Source organism: Pocillopora verrucosa, chromosome 3 (assembly GCF_036669915.1).
Source record: "Pocillopora verrucosa isolate sample1 chromosome 3, ASM3666991v2, whole genome shotgun sequence".
Taxonomy (NCBI): domain Eukaryota; kingdom Metazoa; phylum Cnidaria; class Anthozoa; order Scleractinia; family Pocilloporidae; genus Pocillopora; species Pocillopora verrucosa.
In genome coordinates this window covers 203,494-223,974 of record NC_089314.1, presented here as the reverse complement: position 1 = coordinate 223,974, position 20,481 = coordinate 203,494, and the positions used below count along the sequence as shown (strand labels likewise).

Sequence of the window (20,481 nt, the reverse complement as noted above, 5' to 3'; positions counted from 1 at the left end):
GATAAAGACATTGGCTATGCAAGGTATGTATCTTTAAAATAATTTTCACTTGAATGTTGTAAGCAATGTAGGATTGCTTGATTTTGCTTTACCTTCCTATGGAAACTCGCATCACCCTAGCTAGCCTATCAAGTATTATGATGTAAAAATGATCATGGTACAATAAGAGATGAGAAACTTAACAATCTTTCTTAAGAGATTTATTATTTTATTAATCTATTCTCTTGACATTTTTATATTCATGCGTCTATTTATTTACATGTATCTATCTATCTATCTATCTATCTATTTATCTATCTATCTATCTATCTATCTATCTATCTATCTATTTATCTATCTATCTATCTATCTATCTATCAGTCAGGAAAATGTTTCCTCTGTTTTTTGAATATTAACTGCTGGCGCGACGAATAACTTAGTAAGTTGTACAGCGCTCATAACCAATTATTTGTGTATCGTGAAAATTTTTTCTGCTTCTTTTAGCGGCCACTTGGGTTGTGATACTAAGCTTTTCACGCTTGAAATCAGAAATTTTGTTTGTGGTGTTATGGGTAATTGTTGTTGTAAATGTAAGCTTCTAGAAATCTCCAGATACTAACATGCGTACCATAGAACTTTCTAGAACGTTTCATCAAGTCACGGAGTTATTATGTAGTACTACTAAAATAGTTCTTATGTGAGCTTCTGGAATATTCCAGAACATTTTATGAACATAACTATATTTAGTAGTAGAGTTACTTGTTGTTGTTGTTGGAGTGATGACTCTTTAGAAAGCTATATTGAGAGAGAGCTATATTGAGAGAGAGCTATATTGAGAGAGAGCTATATTGAGAGAGAGCTATATTGAGAGAGAGCTATATTGAGAGAGAGCTATATTGAGAGAGAGCTATATTGAGAGAGAGCTATATTGAGAGAGAGCTATATTGAGAGAGAGCTATATTGAGAGAGAGCTATATTGAGAGAGAGCTATATTGAGAGAGAGCTATATTGAGAGAGAGCTATATTGAGAGAGAGCTATATTGAGAGAGAGCTATATTGAGAGAGAGCTATATTGAGAGAGAGCTATATTGAGAGAGAGCTATATTGAGAGAGAGCTATATTGAGAGAGAGCTATATTGAGAGAGAGCTATATTGAGAGAGAGCTATATTGAGAGAGAGCTATATTGAGAGAGAGCTACAGTAGGAGATTGTTAATTTGAAGAAACGTTAGAGAAAACCGTGAGTTTGGGTCAGTGGTGACCTAAGATACAGACTGTAGTGGGCTTAATTAAGTTTATTAACGATAAGTATTGTACTGCCTTTAGGAGATACTCTTTACTCTTTGTATAATAAAGAAGTCGAGTTTGTAGGATTGCAGTGTTTTTCTGTCGGTTAGATTATACCGTAACCGTGGGGTTACATATTATGCTCATACCAAAAAAACAACAACATTTCTTGGAAAGCTGTTGTTGTAATCAGAGACTCGCTTGACCATCGGTTTGAAAAAGGTAGAAGGTGACAGTTCTCCTGAAAATATTAACAGTAATCTATAAAACCATAACCTTTGGCAACTGAGCTACCCTTGTGACTTGTATCAAATCAGCAGTTGCGCTAGAAACAATTAAAGCTGAAGACGAGAGCAGGACTTTTTTTTAAAGAGGTTTCGAAAGCATCGTTGACAAATAAAAAAAACTGAGTAATTCTTCAGTTGCAGGATACACTCTGCAATTTCCGAAGAAAGGAACCAGAGATTATGTCATCATCAAACGTGGTATGCCAAACCTGTCAGCTGTGACGGTTTGTCTGTGGATGAAAACCGCTGATACTAAAAATGAAGGAACACCCCTGAGCTATGCTGTACCGGGAGAAAGCAACGAGCTTCTTTTGATTGACTATAGAAATTTTGAGGTTTACATCAACAACCATAGGAGGTTTGAGTATTTCACCTGAAGTTTTGTCCTGTTATTAATCACAATAGTTGTTTTGATTTAATGTTGCTGTAAGCTTTAAGATACTAAAAGTACACTTCTCGCGTTTTGCTGCTAATTTTAGTGGTTATACTTATGTTTCCGCCAATGATGGAGAGTGGCATCATATCTGCCTAACATGGGAGAATACCAATGGAACATGGAAATTGTTTCGAGATGGTTCGGTTGCCGCTCGTGGCAAAAGTCTCCAAACAGGTAAATTCTTCTTTTAGTAACGGTCTGTACAATAGTATTAAATGTTAAGTGTGCGTAACTGCTAATACGAGGCGGCCGAAATGACATAACCGCCAGGATTCCACAAAATTCGAAGATTGATTTGAATAAATGGAGTACGAAGTACACGTAGACTTAAAAGTAGTTATAGATAGACGTAGATAGACTTATACTCCATACAAAACAAAGCTTAAACATCTTTTAAAGCTGTTTCATTAAACACGGGCAGGTAAAAGGTTGTTTTCTTTAGAGAAGCTACCTAAACCAATGTTTGCTGTTGACTGTTGAATGTTGTCAACTACTTGAAACCAATGGTAAATTCAGTTTTTCTGTTCTCTGTTTCCGATTTTCATTCAGAAAAACCCGGTTTGCATTTACATTTTAACGGATACTGTAAACTAATCTCCCTGAGAGGAAATTGCGTAAATCATCGCGAACACTAACCGCAAATAATTGCGTTGTGAACTAAACTGTCTTGTGCGGAGAAAAAAGATTAGTGAAAAATTCCCTCCTGAATGCTCTATATGTGATTTACAAGTAACGCTAATTACTGGTTTCAAACCACCCTAAGAAGCTGAAAAGGTGAAAAAGACTAAGGATACTAGAGAAACCGGGAAATATGCAAAACAAGGAAAATCTATCTGACAAACTCTGACGAGGTAATGATCACTGATGCCAAAAAATAAATACTTGAAAACATGCAAAAACCTTGACAAAAGTGCACGTAACTGTGTTGGTAAAGTTACTTAATAAATAATTGTGAAATTTATCACTTAAATGCCACAATGTACGTTTTGTTAGTCACTTAAGGATAAAGTGCGTAGTTCCCAAAAAGGACAGGGGAAATTGGAACAAACAGAGCAACATGACTCACTTATTCGGTAAATTATTGATTGAGAAAACTAAAAAAAGGAAAGAATGTACTCACTTTCCAGTCTTTTTATCATTTCCTCCAGATATTTCCTTAATCAAAGCAAAATATATAGATGAATCTTTTTTAAATGGTGAATTTATCTTTTTCTTTAATTTCTTGTTAATGTCCCCACAGGTCACATGATTCGTGCAAATGGATCCCTGGTATTAGGGCAAGAGCAAGACGCGGGAGGAACGTTTGATGTCAATCAATGTTTTATCGGTGAAATGACAGGTGTCAACATCTGGGATCACGTTCTAAAAGATCAAGAAATTGCACGCATGTCAAAGTCGTGCCTGACGGGAGTGGGCAACGTGTTTCAGTGGCGTAAATTCAAAGCTCACATCGTGGGCTCAGTGAGGATAATTAAGCCATCGTGCTGAAGTAAAAACATCCATGATATGATTTGTGAACATTGTGAAGGATGTTACATTAAAAACAAACTTTGAAAACTCTTTGTTGATAATCTGATGTGTGCCCTCATCTTTTATTTTTTCATCCTACCAATGAGTGTGGAAAGTAACTCGGGAATGTTTTGATTTGGTTTTCCTATCAACTGATGAGATGCAAAACTAAAACCATCCGCACCGTGGAGACGTGTTTTCTCGTGCCATAGACAATTTGCCTGTTTTACCATCTCCTTTTATGTCTGTGTTGGTTTTTTAATATCATCCTTGTTGTCGCTGGTTGAAAAGTTGCAAAGTTGCAAAATGCAAACTTCCGAACGCATGATAAAGATATTGCACACTCCCTATTTGGCCATTTTGCCGACTTCCCCTGGATAAAATAACAAATAACTTGCCCAATTTTTGTTATGAAAATGAGCTTACTTAGATTGTGATTCTCTGTGACATACTTCAATGATTTTGATTTTAATTACGCAATAAAGCACCATTATCATTGCATACATCAACGACAGCAATAGTATTGAGGTTAAAAGTTTTGACCCTTATTATGCGCATGCGTAAGGTAGCGCATGGTGATCCTTTTTAATGTGGAAAGAAGACATTTAGATCGTTCTCTTTTTTAATATTAACTGGAAACTTCTGGTGCGTTACGTTTCCATGTTTCGCCCTAATAACATGGATTAGCCTTTACATAGAGCTATTCGCTATTTTTATGAAATTATAGTTATGAAGCTCTATTTGTCAGATGTTTTGAGCCTCTTTTTGTACATGATGCTATAATGTTGCAATTTTGACATATTCTTAACTATACTTATGATTTCCTTGTTAACATATTGTAAAGTTACACGTTTGTTGTCTCCAGCTGATTTATCAAAGACAGATTATTATTATAACTATTATTATTATTATTGTTATTATTTTTATTATCATCATCATTATTGTTATTATTAAACATGTGCAGACTGACTCATTCAATTCAAGGTGACCCCTACGGGTGCTATAGTTCGGCACAATCTTATAAAATGAACTCGAATATGTTGGCTATTTCCTAAAAAATGGTGAGGCTACCCCTAAAGGCTATCGATTATCTAATACTTTAGTAATTTTGGAGGGTAGGGGCATGTTTATCGTGGATATGACATTCCACGACGCCTCTGTTCGCATCTAATTTATTTGAACAACGCGTGACTGCCGTAAAGGGTTCAAAACACGCTTCAAGTTTAAAATATGGGCCGTGTTGAGGTTTTTTAACTTAAAGTCTTAATTTACGGGAGCACTGGGTTTCGTTGCAACCCAAATTAATGTGATTAACTTTAAAATGACTAAAAAAACTTCATGATGGAAAATTCGTTGAAGTTTTATTCACTTAAAAATGATAACCGTACAGGATTGAATTCTGTTTAATGACGGGCAACAAAACTCATTCAGGTTTCTCGAAAAAACTTTCTTCAGTGCCATTAATAAACCAAGAACTATGAATAAAAGTAAACGATAGATCGCTCACTGAAAACTTTATAATTAATGAACAACTCTGGTGAACGAATAGCTGTTTTGTTTGACATCATAAGCACGCATTATTATCGTCTCGAAAAGACTTAAAACTTGTTTAGTTGACATTTGTCAAAATACATTGTGATTAATAAATATTCCTTTAGTTTATTTCATGACTCAGCCTTATTGAGAACTTCTTTCTGCCGCCAGGTTTGCTAAAGAGTCGCTTGATTTTTATCTTTTCTTGATATTTGTGGCTGCACCTCAATACTTTTTTTACAACTCATTGCTTCAAGTTCGGGCTTTTTTTTGTGATGTTGTAGATTTAATGGAAGCAAAAATGACCTACGATTCGAGATAAGGGAAGGTTCTACTACGAAAAAGCCGGTCCGCGCTGCAAACGTTTGTCTAGTGCAAGATGAAATTGCATGCTTACTGCTGTACTGCGCTATAGGTCTACCTTGAAGGTATGCTGAATGGATGTCAGTGGTTGCATAGGTGTACCAAAGTGCAGTAGTTTTCAAAGAAGTTTTTCATAGCCTTTTAACAATTAGACTGAGTTCCGAGTTTTCTCAATAAACAAATTGATCCACTGTGTTTCTGCTGGAGAGAAAGTATTAAATAAAAAGGCTGGTCTTAACTGTTTTACTGTGGGGAAACAAGTACTTTTTGCATGAAACACACGTTGTTTTTTACACTGGCACACTTTTGGAGCAAATATACAAACAATCCTGTTCGTTTCTTTGTGACTGATGTGAAGAAAAAGACACAGCTTTTTACAGTTCTATCTTAATTCCAGTTGGATTCAAACAATAAAACAGTTTGTGAATATAGCCTATGATAACTCATTTTAGGCCTCCCTCTTTTACCTCTGGCTCAGCAGATAACAAAAAGGTTATGAATTACAGATGTCAGATTTAAGTAAAAGCAGTCTTGTACAGGGAACCATCGCAACAAGAGTTCTGCTTGTTGGTGGATAACTGACAAAAACGTGCAGTCGAACTGTGTTAAGCAGCACCGTATGAAGCGGTCACCCCGTATTAAGTGGTCAGTTTTTAAAGTCCCGAAAGTTTTGTTTGCCCCTTTGTGTCATTTTCACCTCTATTAGGCGGTCACCCAATTTTGACATGAATAAATCGCACAGATTTCAACATGTGAATTTCCGTCAAATATTTCTGTAAAACAAAGATAGATACAATTAAGGTACAATTTGCAACGACTTTTCGCACATATTTGGGGCGTTCCAATAAAAGGCTTACAAAATGAAATTAAGATTAAACGACTTCAGAGAATCTAAAAGTTAAAACGAAAGGAAAATACAAAACTATACAATGTCTTGGTAATTGGGGGTGGATCCTCGTGCAGAAAATAAAGTTGTAAAATCTGTTAACTCTATACTAACCTTATGGCCGGCGCTGACCGCGTGTCGATTAACAGCAAAGTGACGATGAACAAACTACAAAAGATCAATTATAAAGGTGAAAGCAGGTATGAGTATCTTAGAAAAGTCTGGTTTACTCGCCAAAATAAACTTTCCTCGCCACCTCAGTCCCCCCTTAAAACGCGACAGTTGACAAAGCACATTGTCTTCCACAACTTTTGCTTCTTCGATTCCGAATATTCCTTTGTTTGCCTCAGGAGTTTTGCTCACCAAATAAGGATTTCCGACTTAACACGACAGATCTCATGACTAAATATCCAAGTGGCTATGCCACTTCACTGGTTACGCATTCTCGTAAAATTTGTGTTACGCGATGATCGCTTACCTCATGTAGCTTGACACGTATTGTAAACTTCACAAAAAAATAGGCAGTCGATGACTGCATATAGCTTACTGCACCTGTTATTACTTAGAATACCATATTTAACCGCCCTGAAACGACACTAGAAATTACTCACAACTCAAGATATAGTGCAACCAAAAATGCAAGCTCCGCGATGAACGAAACAAATATATTATTAGTATAAATATATGCTAACACATTGACACCTGAACCACCCGTAACTGCCACTACCTCCCTTACTAAGCAGAATTTTGTCCCCAAACTTCTTCTATCGTTAGGAGATCAACAAACCAATCACTAAAGTAGATTAAGGCCTGGTTTCCATGTCCATTTTCACGGTATTGACAAATTTGACCATAACTTCTTTAAAACGTGGCCGATTTCTATGAAACTTTGCCAGACGTTGCGCCTTCATCTAATGGGTGGACGTTTGATGTCCAAGAAACGTGGTAAAACTTGCCAAAACCGCTTCTTTTGGCGTCAAAAAGCTCTGTGCCTTCCACAACAAATTCCCACCACTTGCCCCCACAACAATCACAAAAAACCTCCGATTCATATTAGCATAGTGATAAACTCCATGAAATCACTCGGAATGAATACAATATTTCTATAATATTTAACATGAAATTGTTCGCGTTTGCTCGAGTCAACCTAAGTACCGATTTCGAGATTTTTACACAAATTTATACAAAATATAAGAAATCTAACAGTAGGTTCTGATTAGAAATAAAGAAAGTGATAGTGGTGGAGTCTAAAATAAATAATACTGCAACTAAATAATCCTAACTAGTGGTGGGAAATTAAGAAACTCGCAAACAGTGTGTCAAGTTAGCCAGCCGCCATATTTTCACGCGAGGATTCGTCTGGAATGGTTGCCATGGTGTGAATCAACAAATTAGCTTTCAGAGATGCGTTTACAAGGCCAGGGTGCGAAGCCAAAACATGGCGGACAAAGCTGTTTGAAAGTCGAAAAAAAAGCTTATTTCAAATGCCACAAGATTTGCTATCTTGGGCTTTCGGAAGACAAAACCTCGGAAGGAATGGAGCAAGAATCCTTCTTTAACCTTCGTGTGTTATTTCTCTAATTTGAAATGGCCAAACCCTAAGGGTAGGGCTGATACTACAACAACCTGCGGTAAAGGAGAGAGGTCAATAAAAAATAAGGCTTTTCGTTCTCTTCTTTAAAACCTGTGGGTAAAAAAACGCAGTTTTTGTTGAAATAAACTAGTAACTTTATCTCTTATGGTTTTGAATTCGGTAATACTTTATTAGTTTGGGCGCAATATTCAAAAGTAAAGAGCGCGCGCCTATCCCGTGGTAAGATCAATTGTTCGATACAAGTAAGAAAGGAAGTAAATTTGGCAAGCAACCGATTATGTCTCTTATGTTCAACTGTGGATTTTCAAAGGTTGCCGTCAAAGAAAGTTTCCATAAAACTGGAACAACAACGAAGGAGGCTGATCCCGTTCAGCGATTGAGAAACTACCAAGAAACGCTAGGTGAATCAGCGCAGTCAATTTTTGCCGTTGATAAGTCCACATACATGAAAAAGGCAAGAATTATTTATGATTCATTTCGTAAAATGAACGCTGGGAGCCCGACTGAATACCTCGAGTACTTTTCGCTTGCAAACTGGAATGGTTTACCCGATTCTCAGAAGTCAGAACACACTATGTCGCACTGTCATACCTGCCAAGTACATCACTTCGCCTTCCAATCCCTCTTTCCGAACACTGTCAGGTTCAAGCCCCAAAAGCTAATTCAAGAAGCCTTTGTAGAAAATGGGAACGTGGGAAACAATAAAGTAAAGCCCACCCAAAAAGCAATCACATCAGCCGCAAAGCACATTTACTTAAAAATGGGCACTTTCAGAAAACCTTTAACGTTAGCTTTGCTGAAGCTCAAACTAAAGTGTCCGAGCTCGAGTTACAGCAAAAGAAAAGCAAAATATAAAAGAAACGCGAACGTCGACAGCGAGCACGTCAAGAAAAGAACAAAGTGCAAGAGGAATGGTCCAAACGTGACGCAGATACAATGCTTAGCACGAGGCAGTCAGCGAGCAAAACAAAGGACCACTCTGTACTTTGAGACACTGGAGGAAGCAGCCGCAAGGGTCGGAAAACGGAAGAGACAGGAGGATCTTAGAGTTAGGAAGAAAAAACGCCATTCTCCACCGTCACATCAGGTCAACTTCGACAAAGAAAACCTCCTGAAAGAAGTAACAAATATGAAAGAAGGACACAAGGTGAGATCACTTGAGTATAATATTAACAGTGAAGTTCCTTACATCTACCATAAATACAATAATACAATGTAGATACACATACAAGTACATGGGAATTGTAGGGGGGCCTGGCAAAAATATGCAAGTCTGGTAACGATGCACTGATTCTTAAAAAATAAAACAACTTTAAGATTGCTTATAAGCATACCATAAATTATTTCCTAGATCAATTATTCAGATCTAAAATGAAAACAAACATAAGATTCACCTTTCTGATCGTGAAATTAATACCATTCGCACTGTTATCGTAGCTACGTTCCCTAGCATCAGGTGAATCCAACATGGTGTCTTCCTTCACAAGCAGTTTGCATTCATTAGAGTTTTGTTCTTCAGTCTCACGGTAGTAGTGTTGTTCAATAGATTGCATAAAGTATATGCAGTTTTGGCTTCAGATTTCAGATTTTGCTTTTTACAACAAGTGTACGTTTTACAACAAAGACATTGGCATACTTGGCATACAAGGCATTCAAAGCTTTCATGGCTTTCAAGCGTGCGCGACTCAATCCATTCCAAAATTACCGCTCAATAACATCTTTTGGTGTGGATTGGCCGCGAACAATACGACTTGTGTATGCGTCTGTGAGTATTTTGAGCGTTTGCGCTATAATACTCCAGGTGGTCGTAATCCAAACACGTTGAAATACAAAACGACCGACATAAAAGTTTTATAACAAAAAATCTCGTGGTTCGTCATGTGACCCGGCCCTGTCTGTGCATGACAACGTCAATCATCATCAAGACAACACGCGTGATCAGCATGTGAACACCTCATTGGATCGCAGTTAGTTGTCATGGTGCTGAGGACCCAATGACCACTAGGTACTATTGCGCAATTTTTCCATTTTGTGGCGGAGGAAAAAAAAAAAACACAAAAAAACAAAGGCATTTATGACTGAGCTACCAGAGGTATCCCAGTAAAAAGTCCGAAGCACAAAAGGGTTTCTATTCCCATCAAACAACATATAAACGAGACACGAGCGCTTACCTCTCAATTTAAGTTAACCTTCTCAACTGATTCAGTTTTTTTTCCCGTTCCTTTTTGTTTTTCTGTCATCCCTGAACCCTTCTTTTTGCCACGAAAACGTTATTACCAAAGCGAAAATCTGTTTGCTTTCCTTTCTATCGCTATAGTAACGACTAAAGAGTTTCATTTGAGGATGCGCTATTAGCAGCTACCACTGACAATAAAGCGAAATTTAACTCGTGACCTGACGTCATAAGATCAAATCAATGCTTTCCCGCCTTCCCGCCAATTTTAAGAGCATTTTCTCTGCAAACAAATCAACAACGAACATGGAGGCTGTAGCTAATGCCAGCAAATTAATTCCCTTTCGATGACGCCAAAATACCATTGCTGAGCGGCGACGCAAATTTCACTTTCGTAAACGGTCGTTGCCATTTGAAACGGTCGATGCCATTTCTCAGAACGGTCTTTGCCATTTGAAACGGTCGATGCCATTTCTCGGAACGGTCATTCTTTTCTTTGAATCTTTATTAAGTCATAAGATAAATAATCACATATCCTATGTTACAACATTAAAAGAAGGTATATATATAAATTACAGAGAAAATCAAGATAAAAATTATAAGACTAGATTATGTTTAAAAATTAAGCGATTAACAAACGTGTTTTTGAACCTATCAGTGTTTATTTTAGGATGGTGACTTGTCTCTTTCCTCAGATTGTACTTGGTTAATTTCTTTTTTGGCATTATAGCTCTTAAAGGGTGTATTGTATTATTAAAAACATTCTTGAAGATACGCGTGTCCTGTTGAACTAACAATTCATAAACATTAATGTGATCGGATGTATACTTGCGCTTATAACATCGATCTAAGAAACATTGGATTGTTGTTAATTCGGAATTTACAGCGCCAAATACGGACAGCCCGTATAATATATTTGGTAGAACCAGATTTAGAAACAGATGGTCTATTTCGGCCTGATTGTACCCTTCTTTCCTTAAAGATCTTAAAATGAACAGGCACTTGTTTGCTTTAATTAGTTTTTCCCGAATATGTGTTATGAACCTACTGTCTTCCTGAAATGTTACCCCTAAAATAGTAAGCTCTTTTGTCTGTGGTATTCCAGACACCATCGGAAACTCTATTGTACAACCTTTCTTGCGGAAAATGATTTCCTTGCACTTAGATGGATTGCTACACATACCATTACTTCTAGACCACTGGGAAAACTGATTAATCAGTGCGATAGAATTGTCATTATCACCTATCACAGGCGAGATAATGGTTGTATCATCTGCATATTTTACCAGCACGCTCTTATTGTCCAAGTGTATCTCTAAATCACTGAGAAAGACATTGAACAAGTGCGGCCCGCTGACACTTCCTTGGGTGGTACCTTTGTTGACACTTTTCCATTTTCCAATAAACCCATTTCTAATGACTCTCTGCTGCCTGTCTTCCAAAAAGCTTAGATACCAGTTAACTATAAAAGGATTTAGGGGGAGTTGCTTCAATTTGTGTGAGAGGAGATCGTGTTTCACACTATCAAAAGCCTTGCTGAAATCCATAGCGAATAGGCGTACCGCTTTGCACTCTGGGATATCAAGATATTGATTGACAGTATGTTGGATAGTCAGTAGAGCATTGGTACAGCTCCCTCCCTCTATGTATGCAAACTGTGAGATCCCAGAATGTTCATCGAAGGTCTCCCTTGCGTGTGTTCCTAAGACAGCTTTCTCAAAGCACCTTGCGATGACAGGTGTCACATTTATTCCGCGGAAGTCTGATATTCCCTTAGGTATATCAACCTTCGGCAAGGGGTACAGGTCTGACTTTTTCCAAGAGACAGGCCAGGCGTGTGTTCTAAGAGACAGATTCCAAATCCAGGTGATCACTGGAACGAATAGCTCGGCGTGGTCTTTCCATATAGTATACGGGATGCCATCTGGTCCGGTTGCTGTTTTCTTTATACGCATAAGAGAATTCAGGACTTGTCGCTCTGAGATTTCTGGGACTTCCTGATCTTCACTAATCTCCAGAGGTGTTGGCTTTCTGTAGGCGTGGTCAGTACATAGGTCACCAAAGTAGTCATTTAACGCGTTGAGTTCGTAGTGGCCAAGAGATAGAGAAATCACCGGCTTGCGGCGCTGAGATGTTTTATCCACTTTTTTCCACCAATCCCGAGTTCCAATAGAGGCGATAAAGTCCCTTCTGTTTCTGAAAATCACTTCAGAGATCCTTTTATTCATAACTTTAAGACGGTCTAGATTACTGAGTGATATGCGTGATTTGGCTCGTATCATCGATCGAACGAGCGGAGTCATCCAGCCCGGGTCTCTAGAAGACATGCGCACTGTTTTCAGAGGCATGCAGCTATCCAGGTGCCCTAGGATGGTATTTTCGAGCCTACCAACCACTTCATCGACATCAGTTTCCTGTATCATATCATCCCAGTTTTCCTTCGCCAACGCGATATACAGATCACGCTTTCTATGAGCCCTTTGGTCACGCACGTATACTTTACGGCGGATAGGTGGAAGCTTTATACCGGGTGGTAAAATAACTCCCATGTGATCCGTCTTGGAGAGCATGTGAAAGGGATAGCACTTTGAAAAGAGATCCGTGCGGTTCGTGAAACAGTTGTCCAAACAAGAATTCCCTCTGGTGGGGAAATTAACCAGAGCATTCCAACCAGACATTTCTTCGAAGCGTTTGATATCCAGTTTGTTGACATCGCCACCGCACAACACAACTGTTTGTGGATGTTTGTCTAGTATATTATCCACGGTATTTACAAGATGATTCATTAGATCGATCTCTGCATAATTAAATTTTGGGGGATGATAAACTCCACATATTACAAATCGATGTCCCTTGGGAAGTCGCAGAGTTATACAAATTAATTCATAAAGACTAGAGCGGTAAACATCCTCTACTGCAAGATTGTTCCTGATGTATATAGCAATCCCACCCTTATTGCGCATATCTCTGCCATTCCAATTTCTGTCTCTACGAAAGATGGAATAGTTCTCAATATTTACAATCGCATCCGGTTGTGCCGGTTTGAGGTGTGTTTCCGATACGACACAAACATCAATATCTTTAGATCGCAAGTCAGCCTCAAGTCCAACCGCCGCACGCACTTTGTTCTTAGTTTTTGCGAGACTGCAAATATTGATGAACATACACTTGGGAACGGCAAACTCCGAGCAATCGGTAGATGATTTAGTAGGCTCTCGAGGAATAGCTGTAAGATATCTGTTCTTAGCGGGATCTTGGAAGCGATAAGGTCTAGCAAACCGCCGGGTTTTAACAACTTCAATGGGTCGACATCTGTCGGAGTGTTGCGATGCAGAGATATTTTTAGTAATTTTCCCCAATCTTCGTAATCCCGGACCTCTGTATTTCAGAATTCCCAGGGATTTAAGGGTATCGAAAACATGAGGCGCAGGTCGGCCCGCCGAACGTCTCAGCGAAAGTAGCCTGTCACGATTGTGAGAGCAATGGATTCTGACTGACCCAATTGCAGGTTGACAAGCAGAGTCCGAGGAGTTGGAGCTCTGTTTTCGTTTACCGTGGTCATTATCCACTTCTTCAGGTCCAGGATGTGGATGGACATCCATATTAACAGTAATGTCGAGCACAACAAACTTCTCAGGGGCGGCCAGGAAGACCATGCCTCGACTGTCCCATTTCACCATAGCCCTTCTTACCCGGAGATTTCGAGACCGGGATACTCTCAGCTCAAATCTAGCCATCCAACTAATGCATCTTGATGTTAAAGATTGATTTCGATAAGCTCTTTCGACTGTTATCATAGTTATGAAGGTAAAAATATAGAAAACTGCAAGAGCTCTAAAGAGCGTGGCAGCCATATTGGCATGCATATATTATCTATCAATTGCCATTGAAAACGGTTGATAACATTTCTCATGACGGTTGATGCCATCGTAAAGGTCGATGCCAAGAAGGAACCGATATTTCCGACTCTCTCCGGCGACATGCGTGACAATCAGAGCAATGCGTGACTAGCTTTCCCACAAACCATCGCGATTTTTATCAAATCAAAATGACGGACAAACCCGACAATTTTCTCAAAGATCTAATATCTTCAGCTATAAAAGAAGTCGAATCGAAAAGAAAATCTTTTGAATCGACCCAAATTACAAAGGAGAGTTTTCTGGCTTCGCTTCCAGATGATTCATTTTACTACCTGAAGGCAATTTCAGGAAATGGAGAAAAGTTCAAAGAGAACTTTTTGACCGAAGATATAAGGAAAGAAAACCTGGAACAATGGATATCCGAATATGAAGTGATAAACAGCATCTCAGTGAAGTGATGATGTACAGGTGCTAGAACTTATGGATTCTTCCATGGGTTCAGATAATTGGTACGATGCCATACAACCGTATAGTACTCTAGCCAATTTCAAACACTTATAATTTGATTATATTTTTGTTCAAGTGAAACCTTGTGGGTATGAATGTTTGTTTGCTGATATCCTGATTGAGGAAAATTATAAGCAAAGTTCAGCCATTGATTCACATGGGGCGCTAACTAATACTCAGGTAAATTAAGGCCTAGGCCTCCAGTTATTTCACCCAAAAAGTGGGGGGGAGGGTCTATCTTCTGAAGATTAAGCTGTACAAACGTAAAACTTTGAAAAGATTGAAGGTTTGAAATTGTAAATAAGTTTTAATTCATTCTTTCCTGTTAAAGTCTAACACAACATTGTAATGATTTAAAATTTGGTTTGAACAGTAACATGATGTACATGTGCTGCAATGACCACAATTAATTTCAAAAATCGATAATAATAATTTAAAAACAAAAACAATTATGTATTATAGATTGATCCAATAGTCCTTTCAAATCATCTCCAGTTAAAATCACTAAATGCAGGATAGGTTAATTAAACATGTGACTTTTGGTGTCTTATAAGATTTCGTTTCTCAGCAAAAGTCTTCTGACAATGATCACACTTGTAGCTGTCTTTATGTTTCTTGTCTTTATGCCTCTTTAGCTTTTTCTCATGGTCAAATGATTCATTGCATTCCTCGCAAATGCACTCATGACAACCTTTCTGGTGGTATTTGAAGTCCTTCTCCCTTGTGAACTGGGTGCCGCAGGTTGGACATTTTTTTATCTCTGCTATTCCCATTCCCTCAAGCTCTGTGCTTTATCTTTCCAGTCCTATGAAGATCATAGCATGATATTTTAAAAGGGGGGAAATATATTAGGGAACAATCGTGTATTTTTGATCCCCCCTATTTTTTATATAAACTAGATTGCAAAGACAGTTTTTTTCACCCTCTATCATAATTTTTTGAGGATAATACCCCCTTGCCCCCCCCCCCCTTTCCTCAAAACCTGGATCCGCCACATGTAGGTTATTTCTAATTAAAATTTAGGTTAAATTAATTGGTACATTATAATGGACCTTGCTATCCCCTAGGTATATTTAAGAGTTCTGTCTGGAAAAATAACAAGTCTGAACATTATATTACAAAATTGACATTCAGCTTGAGGTCCCAGCTTGATTCAAGATCAACATTCATAACCTAAAATACTTTTAATTGGAAAGTTTGACGAGAACATTTACACTCTCGGTCCTTACAAAGTTAGCCACGTAAACCACATAGCAGTCCACTGAAATGGGGCAGGGTTAATACACAAACATTCGCAATGTTAGAAGTTTATAACTAACCTTTCGTCTGTCTGTCGGCAATTTCTTCCACATATTGCCAACCACTTTGGAAACCTGCCCGATTCCTGCCCTCTTTCCAAGTTGTTCCTTGACATCTGGCTGTGGAATGATACAAAGTACGAGGAAACTATATCAGCTTATATCAAATGTAATTTCAAGGCCTACAAGAATAACGAATACAAGTGCAACACTTATAGATAAGATATTTGTTAATGACATAAACGAAAATTTTTAGATGCAGTTTTTTTTTCACTGATATTTCTGATCACTTAATCTTAATCACTTGTAATCGGATGTAAAGGATGTAAGGGAAACAACATGTTTTAGACTATTTGAACAAGCACTTTATGCAGGCTGAAAATGATTGAATACTTCGGGAAATCCAAAACAAACTCACCGCAACTGACTACATAAAGGAGTTCCACCCCGTTGGCTACTTAATTGATTTTTGTTTTGTTTCTGCACAAGAAGAATGGGTTCGTTCTGTTTCAGCTGGCTGAACTCTCGCGCAGCCATCTTGTAAACAACACTGCCCGGAAGTGACGTCCGAGCGTGCCAACAGCGTACGAGCTATTCACAAGGGCTGTCGTCTGCTCGGCTAGTTTTAGAAATGGCATCGACCGTTTCAAATGGCAACGACCGTTTCAAATGGCAACGACCGTTTACGAAAGGGAAATTTGCAGCGGCGACGCACGAGAAACGACAGAAAGAAGCGTAAGCGGCTTATAAGAAAAAAGTTCAAAAGGATGAAGCAAGGAAAGCAGTTTCCGAACGCATACATAAGTAAACCATGCAGAATGATCGATTCCTTTACCTTGCAAGGAAATATTACTTGAAGTGGCAGCAAATAAACGAGGCATACTGAAAAATTCAGGCAAAGGCGAGTACCCTATCACTGGGTTCTAAATTTGGAACCCACACCAGGGTGAGTGCTGCTTCTGAAAACGTACATGCACTTAAAAAGTCAGACTGATGGTGTATGTTGGGTTCTAGGAGAGGGGGGAGGGGGGAGGGGGGGGGGCATTTTGAAATGAGTATGGTGCTTTATAGATATGTCAGTGTCGAGTTTAAGCTATAGTCTGTCAGATTTAATAAAAACACAATTATCATTTTCATCAAATTATATGATAACAACCACTTAATGCACATTTTTCTCCTTTTCAATGTTAGCAAACTGACAAAATTTAGTCATAGCATCCCTAAAGTATTTATTTCAACAGTTAACAGGGGTGCAGAGGGGAAGATGTGACAAAAATAAACAATTGTTTTAACACCATGCCTGTAACTCATGCACCCACCTCAAACAATAGAAATTGATTTGCATTTCTCAAGCCGTTTGTCATTTTTTTGTGAATATTTAATTATCTTAGCGCAACGCGGCAAAAATAGATCAGGTGACTTATTATTTAAAAACCTAAAAGTTCGTTACGCAACTTACATTTCAAAAGTGTCACCACAGATCGCACTTCGAAGCTTACTAGCCGCATATGGAACACAAATTGTAAGTATAATATTTTTCCCGTCGCTTCAACCGAAATCGACATGTGTAATAACCTTCTTTGTCATATTAATTTAATTTTTCAGTTGACTATACTACTACAAGTGCAAATAAATTCCATGTACGGTCATGTACGCAAAAATCAGTTAGTGGTGAAATCTTCAACATAAAGTAGCCCTTCAATCACAGGAGCGAATCAGAAATGCTTCCCTAAACTATTCTATTTTTCATAATGTACCAGGCAGGTTCTTATCATGGCTAGTAATTTGCAGATGAACTGTCTGCCAGAATAAACACAACACAATAACCAAACTTTGTTAAAGGATCAAAGTTTGTTGTAAATCACCAATTCACTAGAAGAACACGTGTCTTTCAAAATAACGCAAAATGGCTGCAGGATTGTAATACTACCGAATTTTTGAGGTTTGAAAAATTTAAAATACACCCATAGTCCTCTAAAGTGGTGTAGTGATGGTAAAAATTTACATTTCTTTTTATAAAATGTCGTTTAAAAACTTAAATTAACTTCACTTCATATCTGCAGCTTTTTTCCCCACAAGGTATTATATCTGGTAGAAATATACCAGAAATTTTCTCGATGCCAGCTAGGGGCTCCAAAAGACAAAGACAATGAAGACATCGCAGTTCAACTTGGTCATGGAGTATTTGGCAGATGTCAAAAAAAGTATTACAAGGGAATTCCAGGAGCTGTGAAGGAGTACAATAACCTATCTTCTACTAAGGATATCCAACATGAAGCAGTTGTAATGGCAAGATGTTCCCATCCATCTCTTCCTCACATCTTTGGAGTCAATTTAACACAAAAACCCTACTTTCTAGTTTCCTATTTCTATGGTATTAACAACCAGACTTGTACTTTGTACAATACAAAATTATACTGTCCCACCATACCCTTCACAAAATATTCTGCTGGAAAGATTATGTTTGAACTGTGCCAAGCTCTACAGCATCTTCACATGAAACGACTTCTCCATCGAAATATCAAAAGTGATAATATTCTCCTAACAACTCTGCACACTGGATTTCATCCCATGCTCATTGATTTTGGCAAGTCCATAGAAGTATCTGAAGCTACTACCAAAAGGAAGTGTCTAAGTGCACATGAACAGGATGACTATCGTAAAAAATACAGACACATTGCTCCTGAAATTATTCTTGGCCAGCCACCATCATTTGCTTCTGATGTATTTTCATTTGGTGTAGTCATGTCTGATATCAGTACCAACATTCCTTATGAAAATTGCTTTCTTGAAGGACAAACGAAATGCTTAAAAGATGATCCCAAATTAAGATGTTCGATTTCATACCTTCTCAATCAGCTTGAAAGAAATGCATCCCTTTGCAAAAAGTGAAGGTAGTTCCCAGATGATAATTATGTATATTATGACCAAATTAAATGCTGCATTCATAAGGTATAAAATGGTAATTATGACAGCAGAGGCCACACAGTCCAAATGTTGCAAAGTGCATGTGAGAGGCAGTTTCAGTTTGTTATTGTATTCACTACTGGGTTTTCAAAATGCATTCATTTTTCAGAAACTCACTGCAAAGATGTATTCATCTTTTGGTAGCCAGTGAAAACAATAACACCTGCAAAACTCGTTTCACAATATTATGAGCAATGCCTACATGTAGAATGATCACTTTCCTACGACTACTTGAAGGGTTCACATTTATAAAAAAAAATGAAAATCTTGAATTAAGAACTGAAATAAAAACTGACTGACAGCTGTTAGACCTTTGTCTGATGGCACTCTTGTGATGTTGTGTTAGATCCATTAGCCATTCTTTTTGTTACACTTCAAGGGTGATTTGTATGAAGGAGCTCTTATCCGTAGTAAAAAATCCATATCATCTTCTTGCCATCTAAATAATATCAGTCAAAATGTCCAACCAAATTTAAATTAGTTCAACACAGCAGTAGCACTCTGAGATAGGCCTAAAGTAGGTTTACAATCAAAGCCAATAATTTCAACTTTCATTATTCAACAGAAATGAACATTTGTTTTTATTCCAGATAAGCACAGTTATTGGTGGTTATTGTCAAATTGGCAACAAATACTGCATACACATTGCTTACAAGTCCCTCAGCAAATAAGTAAGGAAAAATGCCCATAGTAAAGATGTTGTGCACATTCTACTGGTGCATGAAAATATTAATTATAGTGAACAGAAAGACATTTGCAATTCAATTAATTGATTGTTGAGCTCTGTTAAGACAAACAACAAACACAAGAAGCCAAATCGGCTGTTCGGACAGAAATTGAACATTCATAACGTGGCCGCGTGAGGTATACGTGTCGAAGGGTCTCACTCAAGACTTAGCTAAGCTTAACATTTCTCTGTGAATGCGTCGCACACCGTGCCACTTACTTTGCGTGTGAAAGAAGCGGCGATGCAATGCTACACTATTTATCTTTGCAAGAACAATTTAGGTTTCCGGTCTTTCACTTTTTTTCTCGTACACAGAGAGGGCAAAAACTAGCAGCTGTATAAAGTACTAAATATCTCTAGCTTACCTCAACGGAATGGCCCGTTTTTGGCGTCAAAAATTTGAGATTCCGACGTCCAAATACCGAACACGATAAAAGCGGCGTGCTACAAGCGACCCTCAAGAGAAAGTTGATAATTAACACCACTTTTAACCCCAGTTGCCACGCAACGGGTTAAGAGGTTTCAGGTGTCAGAAGGTCTCAGAAGCGTTCTGGAACCAGGCCCTAATCTACTTGAGCAGTATCCTTCGTTTGCAAAAATATTTTGATGGCTTTAGGGGGTACTAGAGGGGCATCATTCGATGCGTTCACTCTAAATGATCAAATATTTGAAAATGAAATGGCCGACCTTCAAAATTTTTAAGTCGGATTTTTCGTTCCTTTGCGATCGAGTTAGACCTTGTGGAACTCAGAATATAAAGTAGCAATGCTATAGAATACTCTTTTTGGAAAATAATGGACGTCAAAGTCTTTTAAGGTGACAGAACAAACTCCCGAGTCAACGACACAACGGTTCTCTAAAGCGATGCGAATTGTGGCTGTAAACCGAATACCGAACTTTCGAAATTCAAGCAGGGCCTAACGACAATTTGACGACTCCATTGGCCGGTAAGTATTACGTTTGACCAACAATGTGGGGCTGTCCTGGTGTACCGGTACACGAGGGAATTCCTATTGTTTTCATAACCATACATGGACTTATGACGCAGTTCGTTAATGTTTCCTTCTTTTGTGTAC

At 38.2% G+C, this 20,481-nt stretch overlaps 1 protein-coding gene, 1 long non-coding RNA gene and 1 pseudogene across 4 annotated transcripts in view; 2 read left to right on the top strand and 1 right to left on the bottom strand.

Annotated features, from left to right (window-relative positions):
* LOC131780221 (C-reactive protein-like) overlaps nucleotides 1-20,481 on the top strand; it is a 58,678-nt gene that overhangs the window by 30,403 nt on the left and 7,794 nt on the right. The window lies entirely within an intron of this gene.
* Nucleotides 10,353-18,603, top strand: LOC136279790 (probable serine/threonine-protein kinase DDB_G0281745; annotated as a pseudogene).
* On the bottom strand, nucleotides 14,492-15,860 carry LOC131770506 (uncharacterized). Its single transcript, XR_010717001.1, has 2 exons — nucleotides 15,733-15,860; nucleotides 14,492-15,218 (listed from the first exon to the last, which is right to left on the bottom strand). It is a non-coding gene; the product is annotated as an uncharacterized lncRNA (long non-coding RNA).